Source organism: Emys orbicularis, chromosome 11 (assembly GCF_028017835.1).
Source record: "Emys orbicularis isolate rEmyOrb1 chromosome 11, rEmyOrb1.hap1, whole genome shotgun sequence".
Taxonomy (NCBI): Eukaryota; Metazoa; Chordata; order Testudines; family Emydidae; genus Emys; species Emys orbicularis.
In genome coordinates, this window is record NC_088693.1 from 26,536,587 (window position 1) to 26,552,221 (window position 15,635).

A 15,635-nucleotide genomic window follows, 5' to 3' on the forward strand; every position below is an offset into this window, starting at 1 on the left:
TTTGTCAGTGTCTGCAATAGTCGTCCTTTCACAAGAGCCATTTAAAAAAAAATCTTTAATCAAAAAACAAAACATACTTTTGTGAAAAATATTCATTTTGGTCCGAAAGATATTTTCCATTGACAGAAAAATTTTGATCAGCTCTATTATATACAGTATCATCATCTCAATTGATATTTTCTAAGATCCTCAGTGAAATAGCTGATTCTGTTTCATGGCCTATGTGTAATATATTTGGTGGTGCAATCCAGTTCCCAATGGACCCATGTCCATATGATGATAAGATTGATATTCACTGACTTCTTTATGACAGTCAACTTAGAGGCAGTTCCTTTATGGCAGGGAAGTAGTATGGGGGAGGATTGCACTACTCTATAGGACCATAGAGCTTGCCATGCAGCATCAGATCAGTGGTCCATCTAATCCAGTATCCTGCCTCCAGCAGTGGATGGTACCAGATGCTTTCCAGGAAAAAACAAAAAAATCAGCGCTACCCTCCAGGGAAATTTCTTCTTAATCCTCAATAATTTATGCTCTGAAGCATGAGGTTTTACATCCCTTCCAATCTCTTATTTATTTGTTTGTTTATTTATTTATTTAATATTTACTGTCCATTCAATGGATATTTTTCTTCCATATCAGTGCCAGTGTTACTAAAAATCCTGCTAAATAGAACCAGTAAAAAAAAAAAAATCACAGAAAAATCTTTCTGCTGGAGGGGACGGGCGGGGGGGGGGGGGGGGGGAGGGGGGTAATGTGGCCTAGTGGATAGAATGCAGGACTAAGACTCAGGAGTCCTGCATTCTATTCCCAGTGCTGCCTCTGGCTCTGTAAGGTGACATTGGGCAAATCACATGGTCCTCTCTGTGCCTCAGTTTCTCCTTCTGTAAAATGGGGATCATGATACAGACCTCACTTTGAGAGCTACTGATGAACAGTGCTATATAAGAACTAGGGAGTATTATGCATTCATTTATTTATTTTTCTTTTAAGCATTTCAGAATTTGACATTTTCTGAGCAGGTCTGCCACCAGCCTCCTGGCCTCAATGATATCTTGTGGCCATACATTTCACAGGCTGATTAAGAATTGTGTGAAAAAGTGTTTTCTTTTAACCATTCAGAATAGTCACCTTTCAACATCATTGAATGGCCCTGTATTATGATTCTGTATTATGAGAAAGGGTGAACAGCAGTTCTTCCTCTACCTTCTCTATACTGTTCTTTATTTCATATACTTTCACACTGCCCATTTTCTACCTGTTCTGTGAATAAAAGACAGGACTTCATTTTATTGGCTGTCAGTCAGGCACTTCTATAAATATGAGAACAGTATCCATAGTGGATCCACAACTGGGGACTGTGATGAGATAATTAGTTTATCTGGAAACACAAGGCAGCCTCTACTACAAAGTTCATTAGTTCTTGTTTACTATACAATAGCTCTTGATCTCAGTTCATTCAGTGAACAAAGGAAAGGGATATTGAACACCTTAGTAGTGTTTGTTTATGTCACTGGTAAGGGTTGAAACACTTCACTGATGTAACTCAGCATCCCATCTAAGGCTTGGTCCACACTGGGGCGTTGAATCGATCTAGGAAACGCAACTTCAGCTACGAGAATAGCGTAGCTGAAGTCGACGTTTCCTAGATAGAACTAAGTTTACTTACTGCGGGTCCACACGGCGCAGGCAAGCTCCCCCGTCGACAGCGCTTCCTCCTCTCGGCGAGCAGGAGTTCCGCAGTCGACAGGGGAGCGCTTCTGGGATTGATTTATCGCGTCCAGATGAGACGCGATAAATCGATCCCAGAAGATCGATCTCTACCCGCCGAATCAGGCGGGTAGTGTGGACCTAGCCTTAGTAGCTATATGGTTAGCAGTCTAAGGCTAGGTCCACACTACCCGCCTGATTCGGCGGGTAGAGATCGATCTTCTGGGATCAATTTATCGCGTCTCATCTGGACGCGATAAATCGATCCCAGAAGCGCTCCCCCGTCGACTGCGGAACTCCTGCTCGCCGAGAGGAGGAAGCGCTGTCGACAGGGAAGCTTGCCTGCGCCGCGTGGACCCGCAGTAAGTAAACTTAGTTCGATCTAGGAAATGTCGACTTCAGCTACGCTATTCTCGTAGCTGAAGTTGCGTTTCCTAGATCGATCCCCCGCCCCAGTGTGGACCAAACCTAACATAGGGTAGTTCACCCAAATGAGTAGCAGTCTGTGGGGAACTGCACTTTTAAGAGGCTCTGGTAAGAGCAGGATCTAAGTGATCACTCAACACAACACAATCCATCAATGGGTGGAAGCTAGAGATTATTATTTTATTATTTGAGTGTGCTCTGCATTTAACAGGACAAAGAAGTCACAATTCCTGCAGACTTAACAGAGAAACAGCACCCACTCCACTGGGAGGAAGGCTGTACTTGAGAGAGGTTTGGGAGTTTGCTTTTTGTATATAATGAGTGAGCAAGAGTATTTTTAACAGATATGGTTAGTGCTTCTTAGCTTCATGGAAGGAGTGAGATTGGAAGAGGCATTTGAAAGAATATGGGGTGTGTACCTACTGTGCAGGGGTAGTGAGATAATTCTAGGCTTGGGGAGGCAGAATGAAGTGAGTCATCGAGAGAAGAAAGAGAAAATGACATGAAAGAGGATGCCAGTGAGGAGGTTAGGGGGAAATGGGAAGAAATGCAAGCAGACATGTGGGAAGGTGCAGGACAGTGCAGAGCTTTGAATCAAGGACAGGAATCTTGAACTCGATACAGAAGGCAAGAGGGGCAAATGAAGTACACATTGTTCCAAACTGCAAAAATCAGATCTAGAACGGGATTCTGAATACCGCAGAGTTTGTGTGCTGCTAGGGCCCAGGGCTTTGGGTTTGGCTCATTGTAGGCAATAGAGGCCAGCAGAAAATATGGATCCAGGTTCAGAATCTAGATGAGAGTGGGCAGATCACACTTGACATAATGTCGGCAGAGAGGCCAGTGCTGGAATAGAAATGACTCATTCACTCTTATTCTAGGTAAGGGTCGGGGTGGATTGATGAAGCATTGTGGGAAACCTGGTTTGCTTGTGCTGTTCTCATGTTCTAGATAAATAGAGGGATTCAGCTCCCAGTGATGAATGAGTTCAATACAAGGGGTAATAATAACAAGGAATAAGTACATAGTTCTATATTACAAATTTCATCTAAGGGTCTCAAAGAGCTCTAATAAATAGGATTTTTTTCATTTCCATTTCACAGATGGGGAAACTGAGGAAAAAGGGTGTTAAGTGAGTCTCCTAGGGTCACACAGCAAGTAAATGGAAGAGCCAGAAATAAAAATCAGGGCCAGATCCTGAGCTGGTGTAACTTGGGTTAGCACCATTCACTCCAATGCTGTAATGCCAATTTACAGCATCTGGGAGGATCTGGGCTCACCTTCTTGCCCATTCCACTGGGAAAATGCATGAACAACATCACTTCAAACAACACAGACAAACACCACTGTCAGACAGGAGATGTGGTGTCTGGGCAGCCAGCAGCTGTGGAGGGGTTAAATGTGAAAACACAGTATTAAATGTTTCTGAAGTAATAACCTCATCTGCCCCAACCATCTCAAAAAGGTGCTTTTCCACTGCATAATATTTAAATATTGCAAGCATAAATAATGAGAAAAGTATGGGATGGAGTATTGTTCACACAGCCTTGCTGTATTCTCCCTTCCTTTCTCTTTGGAGAGCAATGACAGGACACAGGTGGCAAGCTGCTGAGGATATTTTCCAGAAGCTATATATCTCAGTCCCCTTTTTTGGCACTGACCTTAGACATTGGCTCTGTCACATGATGAGCTGCTGATGAGCTGTCTGGGTTGCCATGCCCTCCCTGGACACCATTTTCTTTCAGGTTGCATTTGAGTACAGAAATGTATTGTGTCAACATGAGGAATGTGAACCTTTAACAAAGGAATTCCAATAAGGTTTACCTCTTTGCTGTGGAATAAAAAACTACTTTGAAATGCTGGATGCCAGGGCAGAAAGTTTTAAACGGTAGTAGTTGAAAATGTCTGATAGATGCAGGGGTTGAAGATATTTTTGATTAATTCATTCTACATGATTCAGATATTTAACAGAAAAGTTCAGTCGTTACCTGTTAAAATTCCAGAGAGGTGTGACATATATTTAGTTGAGGGGAAGGTCGGAAGTCTACTCTATAAAATTGCTTGATGCCAGCAAAGTTCTTTTTTTTTTTCTTAAAAAATGGGACACTTTTATTTTATAGAAGGTTGTGTTAGGTAAAAAGGTAAAAGGAAATTGACTTACCTACATTTTTAAGCTTCTGTTTATCCAAACTGCAATCTGCATTGTCAGGAAAAAAAATTGTGTTGTTTCCAGAGATTTAGATGTATAACTTATATTAGCAGTAAAATGAGGTGAGCAAATAATATCTCATGTACTCTTTGCAATGTCTTTCCTTATTCCTGTACTTTATAACTAAATACTATAATCCTGCAGCCTGTGAAATTATTGCATCTTTTTTCCTTTGAGCTACCATATAGTTAGGAGTGTGCGTGTCCTTGAGCCAGGTAGTTTTATATTAAACATAAAAAAGTCAATTAACTGGTCAATAAATAAAAAGGTCCTGAATAAAATTATATTGGTATATTCAATATGCAACCCACATTAGGTTAACATTTCAATTTCTATCTAATCATTTTTCTAACATGAGGAGCACTGTTTAGGACCCCAATCTTGCAGGGCACTTAAGTATGTGCTTACCTTTAAGCATATGAGTAATCCCATTGAAATCAATCGGTCTACTCGTATGCTTACATCTAAGCAAGTGCTTAAATGCTTTGCTGGATCAGGGGCTAAGTATGTTTAAAACCACCCCAAACATATTTGCTATTGACTCTTAAAAAGATTCAAAACAAATTCCCCTCCACAGTGTCCAATTCCTGTCCAACCAATTCTTCAGTCAGGCACACTGCACCAGTAGGTGCTCAAAGACTACAGTGCTGAGGGCCATATACATGGTAGATGGTGCTTCTCCTAGTTGCCTTTTATCTATTGTGGTAATCTTGAAAAATAAACAAATAAATCAAATCACTTGTGGAGCTGTTCATAATTTCTCCTTTTGTCATAATGGGAATTTCACAGAGTCATTGAGTTTTCTGCTTCATGTTATATTTCTGAGTTTAATCAGAAACTAACACAAAGGAAGTGGAAATAGGGCACAGGTTGAAATGAAAATGAATATGGAATGGAACCTGTTCTAGGATGTTTTTCCTGTGAGGATGATACTGTTTGTAGCTAGTCTTCTTTCCTTCCTTTCTAATAGTAATAGGATATTTTTGTAAAATGGAACAAGACACTTCTGCTTGTGAAAATTGCTGTCATGTGACGTAGGTTCTGCAAGTATCACTGGTAAAAATATGAAATATTTTTGTGCTGATATAAATGACACAGCTCTAGTACTCACATGGGCAGAAGGATTCTTTTGACCTCCCTCCCTGTATTATAAAGTGACACATTTTAAATAAAAATACAGCTAATACTGACCATGAACTCTGTCACATATACTGGCTGCTTCTGATGGCATCAAAATAACTTGCATGGAGTGTGCATTAGACATAGGTGAACTGGTGTGGAAAATTTAAAAATCCCCACCCTTGTGCGCTCCTCCCATTTAATGATTCAGGCTTGAACTAAACCTTATTTTAGGATTCTGTGGCTAAATTTCCTTTAACATCTGGTTTCCAGCACAGAATCAGAAATTATTAAATAATAAATAACTACCTGAAGGGGGTTCCAAAGAGGATGGAGCTTGGCTGTTCTCAGTGGTGGCAGATGACAAAACAAGGAGCAATGGTCTCAAGTTGCAGTGGGGGGAGGTCTAGGTTGGATATTAGAAAAAAACTATTTCACTAGGAGGGTGTTGAAGCACTGGAATGGGTTACCTAGGGAGGTGGTGGAATCTCCATCCTTAGAGGTGTTTAAGGCCCGGCTTGACAAAGCCCTGGCTGGGATGATTTAGTTGGGGTTGGTCCTGCTTTGAGCAGGGGGTTGGACTAGATGACCTCCTGAGGTCTCTTCCAACCCTAATCTTCTATGATTCTATGATTCTAAATAATAACAAATAATAATTTGTAGTGAGGTAGCACCTAGGAGCCCCAGTATTGGAACCAGGACCCCATTGGACTAGGTGCTGTACAAGCACACAACAAAAAGATGGTCCCTGACCCAAAGAGCTTACAATTTCAATAAGGAAATGTTGACATTGTCTTTCCACCCATGAATAGAAACAGAAGTGCCAAAAATCTTGTGAAGAAGCCACGTCTCATAAAATTACCAGTTTAATATGTCAGACACTTGGAGGTTCAGGTATTTCATATCTGCAGCCAAACCAAGCTCTGTAATGTCTGATATTTGCCCTTCCCAGCTGTGTACATGCGTAAATCAAAATTTGAAAAGCTGCTGGTGGTTAGTTCAAAAAATATCTCTGGACACAGACTGTAAAGAGCAAGTAGACTGCGTAATTTAATAGACCGCAAGGAATGAAAATCATTCATATCAACTGTGCCAAGGGAAGCCTCATTAGACACACTAAAAGTGAAACAAAGAATGACTCCATTACCGAGACAGTGTGTAGAGTCATTGTGAAATGCAATTGGAACATTGGTTAAAATAACTAAAATGAAAATAAAGCAAAAATAAAAATCCCCTCCCTACTAACATGGTATACAATTGGTTTTATTGCTATAAATGAAAACCAGGAGGATGAAAGAAATGAGCGAGTTAGTAAACACATAGCCAAAATAAAAAAAAAATGAAAAGGAGTGATGTGTAGAGAAATTCCATTCAGCCAGCTAATGAATAGTTTTTTGCAATAACCTCAAGAAGTTAAACCATAGAACCCCAAAGACAATCACCAAAATAATTCGGTATTCAAGTAGCAAACACAACACACTGAAAGGCTATTTTGGTAACATGCCCAGCTACTTATTAGTATCATGCTGAATAAGGCTCAGCGTTTTCGATGCAACTGTCTGGTGCATAGTCTTCTTTTTACAAGATATTGGGAATCACAGGGCAGGCCAGGTTTGCATACAAGACAACATTTCAAAGCAGTTTTTTTCCCCATTCTGATTTTTAAAAAATCCTGAAAATCTTTTCCTTTTAACTGCTTCTTTCAAGGCCTTGTGATGCCAAATTCTCATGTGTTTTGATACTGATTCTATTATGACCTATAAATGTCAACATCAAAAAGAAATAAATGCACAATCAGCCTTGTGCAGATTTGATGTCAGAGTTGTTTTAACTTAGCACAGAAGACAATGTGAAGGAAAGTGCCGATTAAAGAAGAGAACCTGGCAATATACTTAGGGGAGGTTACTAAGGGAACCAAGAGACATTGTAAAAGAAAAAAAAATATTATTTGGGGAATTGAAAAGGCAATGAAAGGTAAACAGGAAATAGCCATGTTAGAGAGATGACAAATGAAGGGAAAGAGACAGACAGTATGACAAGACAATAGGTTAGAGAAAGAAGTGAGGGAGAAAAAATAGCTAGAGATAAGAGAAAGGAAGAAACCCAGTTAAATACAGATACTGTTTAATGGGGATTTAGAGCCTGAGCCTGCTTCTATGGAAACCAGTGAGAATTCATATTGACCTCAGTGGAAACAGGACCAAGACCCAGTATATCTGTAAGCACCTGTGCATAAATGTAAATCCAATGCTGATTGGGGCTGAGCATTCTCTGATCCCAGTGAAGCCATTAAGAGTAAAGACTGATGAACATCTGCCAAGAGGCACCTTGAATACCTGAATTCTAAGATTTACTCTCCAACTTTATTTTATCTTCCAGTGAAATGGAGTGACAATAGCAAGCTATGTTTTTTATGCAGACCATTCACAGAGTATATATTAGACTGTATTTGACTCCTCTGACAGAAAAGTTTGTAAGTTATATTGATACACCACGTCAAGGAAGCTGGTTGCTTTCAGTGAATTCACAGGGACTTGTAGAGGTCCAGTGTGGTTGTTTGGTTCAGATGTGGTGGTTATTTCTTTCTGAATGATACTTTCTAATGTTCCATATTAAAAACCAGTGGCAGACAGCCACCAACAATGTCTGTAACCATACTGCATGCTAAATGTTACTCTACAATTTTTTCTGGGACAAGGGCTAAAGATAGGAGAGAACCCTCTGTTTTAATTAAACCAAATATAGGAACATAAGAATTGCCATGTTGATTATCAAGTCCTGTATCTTGTCTCTGACAGTGGCCAGGAACAGATCCTTCAAAGGAAGGTGCAAAAAATAACATAGTGGAAACGTATGGAATAACTTGCTCTTATGAAAAGATTTCACCTAAGTACTTTGTAGTTGAGTTATGCCTTGACCCATGAAGGCTTCTATACCTACTAAACAAACAAACACAGCTGTTTCTGTTCTGTTGACTATAACCATGACTGTTCCCATTATCCAGAGCAGTATCCAATCCTCTATTGAATCATACTAGGCTCTTGGCCTTAGTGATGTATTGTAGCAATAAGCTTGACAAGTCAATTCTGTATTATGTAAAATAGTACTGGAAATGTGCCATTAGGTCCTGGGTCACTATCCAGATTGGTTGGCAAAAATTTACTCTATTTTTTATGTCTGCTTGCATAGTCTATGCACATCTTTATACTGTATGTTTTATTTTTCTTCCAAGCTTTATGCTACAGTGCTCCCAGGTCATGTAAGGATTTAGGAGGGAATCCATCCCTGCACCATTGTTGAGACTGGTGCAGGTATAGAGGTGGGGGAGGAGTGCCCATGAATCCCATCAATCCTAAGGCTTTCAGGGTCATGTGGCCCACAGGTTGTGTTAGGCTGCAGCTGCCATAACCCCTATTGATCTTGTAGCAGCTAGGAAAGGTCAAGGATGCAAGGATGCCTACCTCTTCCTGTCCTCCCTTCCCCAACTCCTACCCACCCCCCTCAATGAGAGCTTCTGATAGTCCAACAGAGGCCCCCGTACCTTGGGCATTGTGCTGAAAAAGGGAAAGTAGAGGTGAAGTGGCACCGATCTGCTTTGCGGCCTCCAGGTTGTGCACAATAGACATAGGACAATCATCAATGAGTTTCATAGGCCGTATTCTACTCTCACACCAATTTTACACCATTGTGCTACACTGACTTCAATGTAGTTACCCATGATTTACACAGGTGTAGGGCTGAACAGGATTAGGCCCAATGACTTCCATTCCAGGCTTCCAGGCCACTATTATAAAACGGTATGTAAAATTAGGAATTAGAATGTTACGTATCACATATATTGTCAGGGTCCTTTGTGAATCCAGAATAGAACAGCCATTAACTGATATATAGCAAAACATTGCTAATAGCCACAAAGGACTGGGAGATCCATTGTGGATTACTAGTATCGGGGGTAGCCGTGTTAGTCTGTATCTACAAAAACAACAAGGAGTCTGGTGGCACCTTAAAGACTAACAGATTTATTTGGGCATAAGCTGTCGTGGGTCAAAACCTCATCCGAAGAAGTGAGGTTTTAACCCACGAAAGCTTATGCCCAAATAAATCTGTTAGTCTTTAAGGTGCCACCAGACTCCTTGTTGTTATTGTGGATTACTGTGTGTTTTGCAAAATGAGCGAATAATGGGACAAACAATTTGAAAAATCAAGGAAATTACAAACTCTTGGTTTTTTTGTTTTACAAAGTAGCTTCATCCCTTCAGAGCCAACTTATTCTTAATGCTTGTTATTCTCCTCTGAAAAAAATACCACTAGTGGGAGCCAAAAACGTTGCAATCATTAAATACCTCTTTTTCTCCCATTAGACTCAAGGGGAAATGGGGTAAAGCCTTTTTTAAAAAAAGCTAAATAAATAAATAAATAAGCAACTCTTCATTTTCTCCCAGCATAGCTTATCTGCAACTTTATTCTCCCATTGGTGTTCACACAGTCCAGTTACTGTTAATGAGAGTTACAGATGTACAGTGAGAAAAACTAGACTCCCAAGTGTAGTTTTTAATGGTTCTCTGCTTAGCATCCAAGAAATATCTGCTAGAACAGCAATGGAAATTATATCTGCAGATATTGTTCTTCCAGTTAAACAATCACTGAGGTGTCACAGCCTCAAACCAAATTTACACCCCAGGCGATGGTGAGCTAATCAGATAGTATAAACTGAGCAGATCAGGCTGGTTGACTATTTGGATGGGAATTTGTCATGAAACAGCCAGTTTCTGCAGGGAGGGTGGTGGTAATTCAGTGTGTGGCACTTCTGCCTGTGAATCAGTATTGATCCAAGTCCACCATGATATTAGCAGGGAATTGTGTTGTGGCACAGAGCTGTGTTGTTTTGAAGAAGCAAAAACACAGATCCTGATCACCTGGAATTATTAATGAACCCATGTCACTGGTTGCAAGAGTAAAGGTGTCTTAGCCAAATTCCAGCATGGGTGGTTATGTTCCGTATACCTATAGTCCCACAGTTTCAATAGATATGGCACAGTCACCTTCTTTAACTTTCATAAACTGTTGTGCAGTGCGGCCGTGTGCTGTTAAACAGCTGCTGCATTCCACCTCAGAGGTAGCTGCATTGCAGTGGTGTGAATTGGTTTAGTATATGCATATTTTATGGATTACCTGACTCCCACTGGAGTCATTTGGAGTTTTGGGAAATCAATAAGACTGCTTATGGTAACCAGCCCTACATTTGGTAATGTTTGCTGCTTCTGTCCCTAGGCCCCAATCTGCATCCTTGAATCCACGCAGAATGACTTTGACTTCAGTGGCCCCAATGTGGGTCCACAGGTCTATCTGCATAGTTCTCACTATGGAATTTGGCCCTTTGTTTGCAATATAATTTCAGACCCTGTAGCATGTGATCTGGATTTTCTTCATGTTAATAATGAAAATACATTGACTGTGAATTCTAAATAGCTATCCTCTGTTATGTACTGTGAATGATAAGTGTCTCACCTCATAACAGCTACTACCAAATAGAGATTTACAGAAGAGTGCAGAGCTGTGAGTATGCATCAAGTGAACAGTTCAAATAAATGTAATATTTAACAGTCATGAAATCTCTTGTATAAAATATTTATGAAGATGCACTGTAATCTTTCAATTTATTGTTTAATTTTTATGTAATGCTTTCTTCTTTCAATATTTTGGCATATCATAGGAGTATCCATCAGAAATTAGCATGGCCGTGAGCTGGAGCTTAGTGATGTAGCCTTTTGTTACTGGGGGGGGGGGGGGGGAAAGAAAAGCAAGGCAGACAGTGAATATTTAAACATGAATTTCTACTGAATCATGTTAGGTATCCAAAAAGAACAGAGAGTGAGTAGACAGAGTACTGAGCAGAGCATGCCTCCAATTCGGTGTCTGCAGGATTTGTTAACTTGCTGTGGGATATGGATGAACCAGTATAGAAATATTGGACTGGTGGCTACCAGTGTCATATGCCTGTGGCTGCCCCCATTGATCTGAGTGCAAGTTTTGTCACTGAGTTCAACAGGAGGTGGATCGAGGCCACAGGCTAGCTTATGCATACTAGAAATATTAAAAAGCATAATGAATCTTATTTTTAAATTGACTTGGATTAGCCAGCACACATAGTGTATTTAATGGGATGAAGGGTGCATAGGGGAAGTGATACAGCTGTCTTACACTTGGCTGACTAAAGTCACTATAATGAGCTGTGTCTGATTCGAAGCTATATCCTCAGTCGGGGTCTTCACACTGTGGTCCATTAAAGACACCCAGTGAATGTGGTCACAGAAACAGTGTGCTGAAATGTCCATTTCATTTTCGTCTTGTTCCCTTTAATGACATACACTTTTGGTGTATTTTGTCTTGTTTAATAAATTTGAGAAGCAATGTCCAAACATGTCAGAAGAATAGTAACCCGTTAGAAAGTATAAACTGCTTGGTTAGAGTAGCACTGGCAATTGCTGTCCTGTGGAAAAGCACTCCTTCCAAATCTCTTGCTGAATTTTAAAATGTCCTTTAGGGATGATGTCACTTTTTTACTCTTAAGTCATTAGACAGGTAGGCACAATTCTCACTTACTTTTACAGCATTCTGGCAGGATAAAAATACCTTAAAGTGGGTCAATTACATTTGCACCCACTTAATTATCCTCAACTTTAAGACACCTTCCCAATGACAGAGTGAATTAAATGGGCCGGAAATGAGAATGAAACCCAAGTGAGCCTTAGGCTATGTCTACACTATAGCCTATGTCATCAAAATGTATGTCATTCAGGGTGTGAATATTCCTCCCCCCTGAGTGACATAAGTTACACCGACATAAGCGCTAGTTTGCACAGCACCATGTTGGCGGGAGAGCTTCTCCCACCGACATAGCTTATGCTGCTCGCAGGGGTGGGTTTTTTATGCCAACAAGAGAGCTCTCTCCCATTGCATAGAGCATCTTCACCAGATGTGCTTCAGCAGCACAGCTGTATTGGTTCAGCTGCAGCGCTGTATGTATAGTTGTGGCCTGAGTCTCCTCTCACTGGCACCAGTTTTACCATTGTAACTACGCTGAAGTCAGTGGAATTATTCCTGATTTACACCAATGTGAGGGAAGAATCAGACCCACGTATACTTCAGCTTCTTCCTTTCTCCTTTCCTAACAACAGAAAAGAGCTACAGGGGTGTGTGGAAGAGGAAGTGGTTCATGTACTTGGAGAGGGAGAGGAGCTGGTCCACGTAACAACGTCTTTATTAACATCCACACTGAGAATCGGTGTATTAAATGTGTGTTTACTCAGAAATTATGTGATATTCTCTCTTTGAAGCTTTCTGGGGCATGTTGTTAACACCCACTTTCACTGTTTTACATACAATAGCCCTGAGGTATAACTCTGTAATGCTTCCTGAAAAAACAAAACCGTGAGGCTTGTGCTTCAGCAAAAAGTGGCTCTGAAGTACAGGAAGAAGAGTGCAATAGTTATAAATAAATATTGCTCAGCATTCCCCTATCCATTAGATACTCACTTGAGTAGTCCCATGTAAGCCAATGGAGTTACTCACGTCAGTAAGGACTACTGGTATGAGTATGGGTTTGCATAATTAACCCCTTAAAGATTCTGAGGTCCTTGGCCACTATGGAAATGGAGGCCATATAAGTAGTAATAAGCATTTATACCACAATACTATCCAAAGGCCCCAATATGGGTTGGAGTTTCGTTGTGCTGGGTGCTGTACAAACATAGATAAGAGATAATCCCAGCCCTAAAGGGTTCACAATCTAAAAGACACAAAACAGATGAAAGAGAAGGGATCAAGCATATATTGTACAAGGGAATGAATCTGGCGAAGAACTGTCACCACTTCCTTCCCCAGTCCTGAAGAAGAGCTCTGTGTAGCTTGAAAGCTTGTACCATTCATCAACAGGAGTTGATCCAGTTAAAGATATTACCTCACCTACCTTGTTTCACTCATATTTTGTTGTTTTTTAATCGGAAGTAGGGGAAGGGTGAGGGGGAATAGCAGGAAGGAGGAAGTTAGTATTGGTAAGAAAGTAGGAAAATAAAGGAAGAGGAAGCAAGAGACTCACAACTAATCACCTGCCTACCCATAACCAGCAGACAAGCGCTTCTAGCCATTCATTGCAGAGGTGAGTCTTAAGGACTGGGACTATGCTGTACCTATGCTATGGCTGTGTAAAACCACCAGTCTCTAGAGCTAAAAATTCTGGTATCTCCTATGAGTCTCTTTCTTAGAAAAAATATATAAATTAGGGCTGCCAATGAACAACAAACTGGAGCAGAGAGCCTCTTTAGGGAGTGGGGATAATTTTCTATTTCATGCTAATTGTCTCTGTTTTTATTTTCACTCTGTGCTGTTTTGCTACAGTAACTCAGGTATGTATAGTTATATACAGGCCTTCGTAACACCTGATACAGAAGCCAAAAAGGGCACCAGCATTTGTTTTCCTTAACAAGTCACCTACAAGCAATAGTGTGGATGAAATTTTAAGTATACAAAAATTATGAAATGTAATGATGTGGTTTCCACAGCAACTGCACCTTAGCTCCCTTGCCACATACTACATAGTATTTTTCATTGCTTTATCTGGATTTAAGTTTAATAAATTAATTTATATATGCAGTGTGACAATGTGTCTCCTTCATGGTGCCTGATGCATGGAGACTTCCACTGCAGTGTATTTAAGATGCTTAAATTATCTTTATAGAAAATCTTCACTGAGGACCAAAGGCTATAGTCTTGATCCTGCTTCCACTGAAGTCAGTGGCTGGGATCCCATTGACTTCAGCACAATGAGGTCCCTAACTAGTTGCTTGAGTCTTGTTTATTGATGTACAGTTGACTGCTTTCTGCCCGTCTATGAAGAATTTGAAGCTTTCTTGTGAATTTCCAGCAGTGTACCTTTCAAGATAGATTCAACAAATCTTGTAAAAGAGTTTTACAAATATAGATTATACTCTTTTCAGTATTGCATAGGGTTTTTTAAGCTGATTGGGTTATTAATTATCTATATAATGAATAATATTAAATGGGGCTTAATGAGTGTCTCTTGATTAGGATTATCCGCTTAGATTTCTGCATGAATGGCTATGCCTTTATAGCTTCTTTATTCCTCCAAGCTAGAATTCATAAAACACAAATCTGGAATGAAGTCATTGTTACTGCAAAATCCTTTCTGAAGTAGTTCTCACCTCACTTATTTCAGAAATAACCCCCCAGGAAAGCTATAGCAACTGGAAAGTTCCTGCTATTCAAACTTTCTTTATATAAATGCAACAGTATAATAAAAGCTAAACCAATATAAAACAAAAACTCTGAGTAGTATGGTGGGTAATGCACTGTGGGGCCTATTATGTAAACATATACACACATGAGGAGTACTTACTTGAGTAGCTCTGTTGAATTGCATGGCACTAGGCAAGTACTTTTCAGGACTGGGTCCCTTATCAATAGCTAGTACACTTATACTTGCCCTCTTTTAATACCATGAGTGTTAAACAAGTGTGCTGAATGTTCCAAGCGAGTTAGTGGAATGATTCAGTTGTCCCCATTTTACTAATGCGGAAGTAAGACACAGAGAGACTAAGGGCCAGATTTTTAAAGGTATTGAAGTGCTTAAAAATGCAGATAGGTTCCTAACAGGATTTTCAAAAGTGCCTAGGTGCCTAATGGAAATTAGGCATCTATGTGCTTTTCAAACTGTCACTAGGCACTTACTTTTATTTTTAAATACCTAAATACTTGGCTGGTCCTCACTGAAAACTTAACCTGGGTTTTTATCCAGGTTTAAACCTAATCCTCCAAACCAAGGTTTTTATGGGCTTTGAATTTAGGCCTACTTGCCCAGCTCACCGTATAGTTAGAGCCCAGATTCCACTGTAAGGCAGGCTCAGACTCACCTAAGTTGTCATGTGGATGCAGCTTTTAACTGGGTTTTGATAGTCCTCCAATGCCATCCCACAATTCCCCTGGTCTTCATTTTCCAGCCCTTCTATCCATTCACTTCCCTCTTTTACTGCAGAGGCTACCTTCCCAAGTGACTAGGGTCACACAGGAAGTCTGACAGAGCCAGGACTCTAACTTCAGTTTTCCCAAGTCTTAGGTTAGTACCATCCTTCTCTATATTACAGCAGCTACTAGA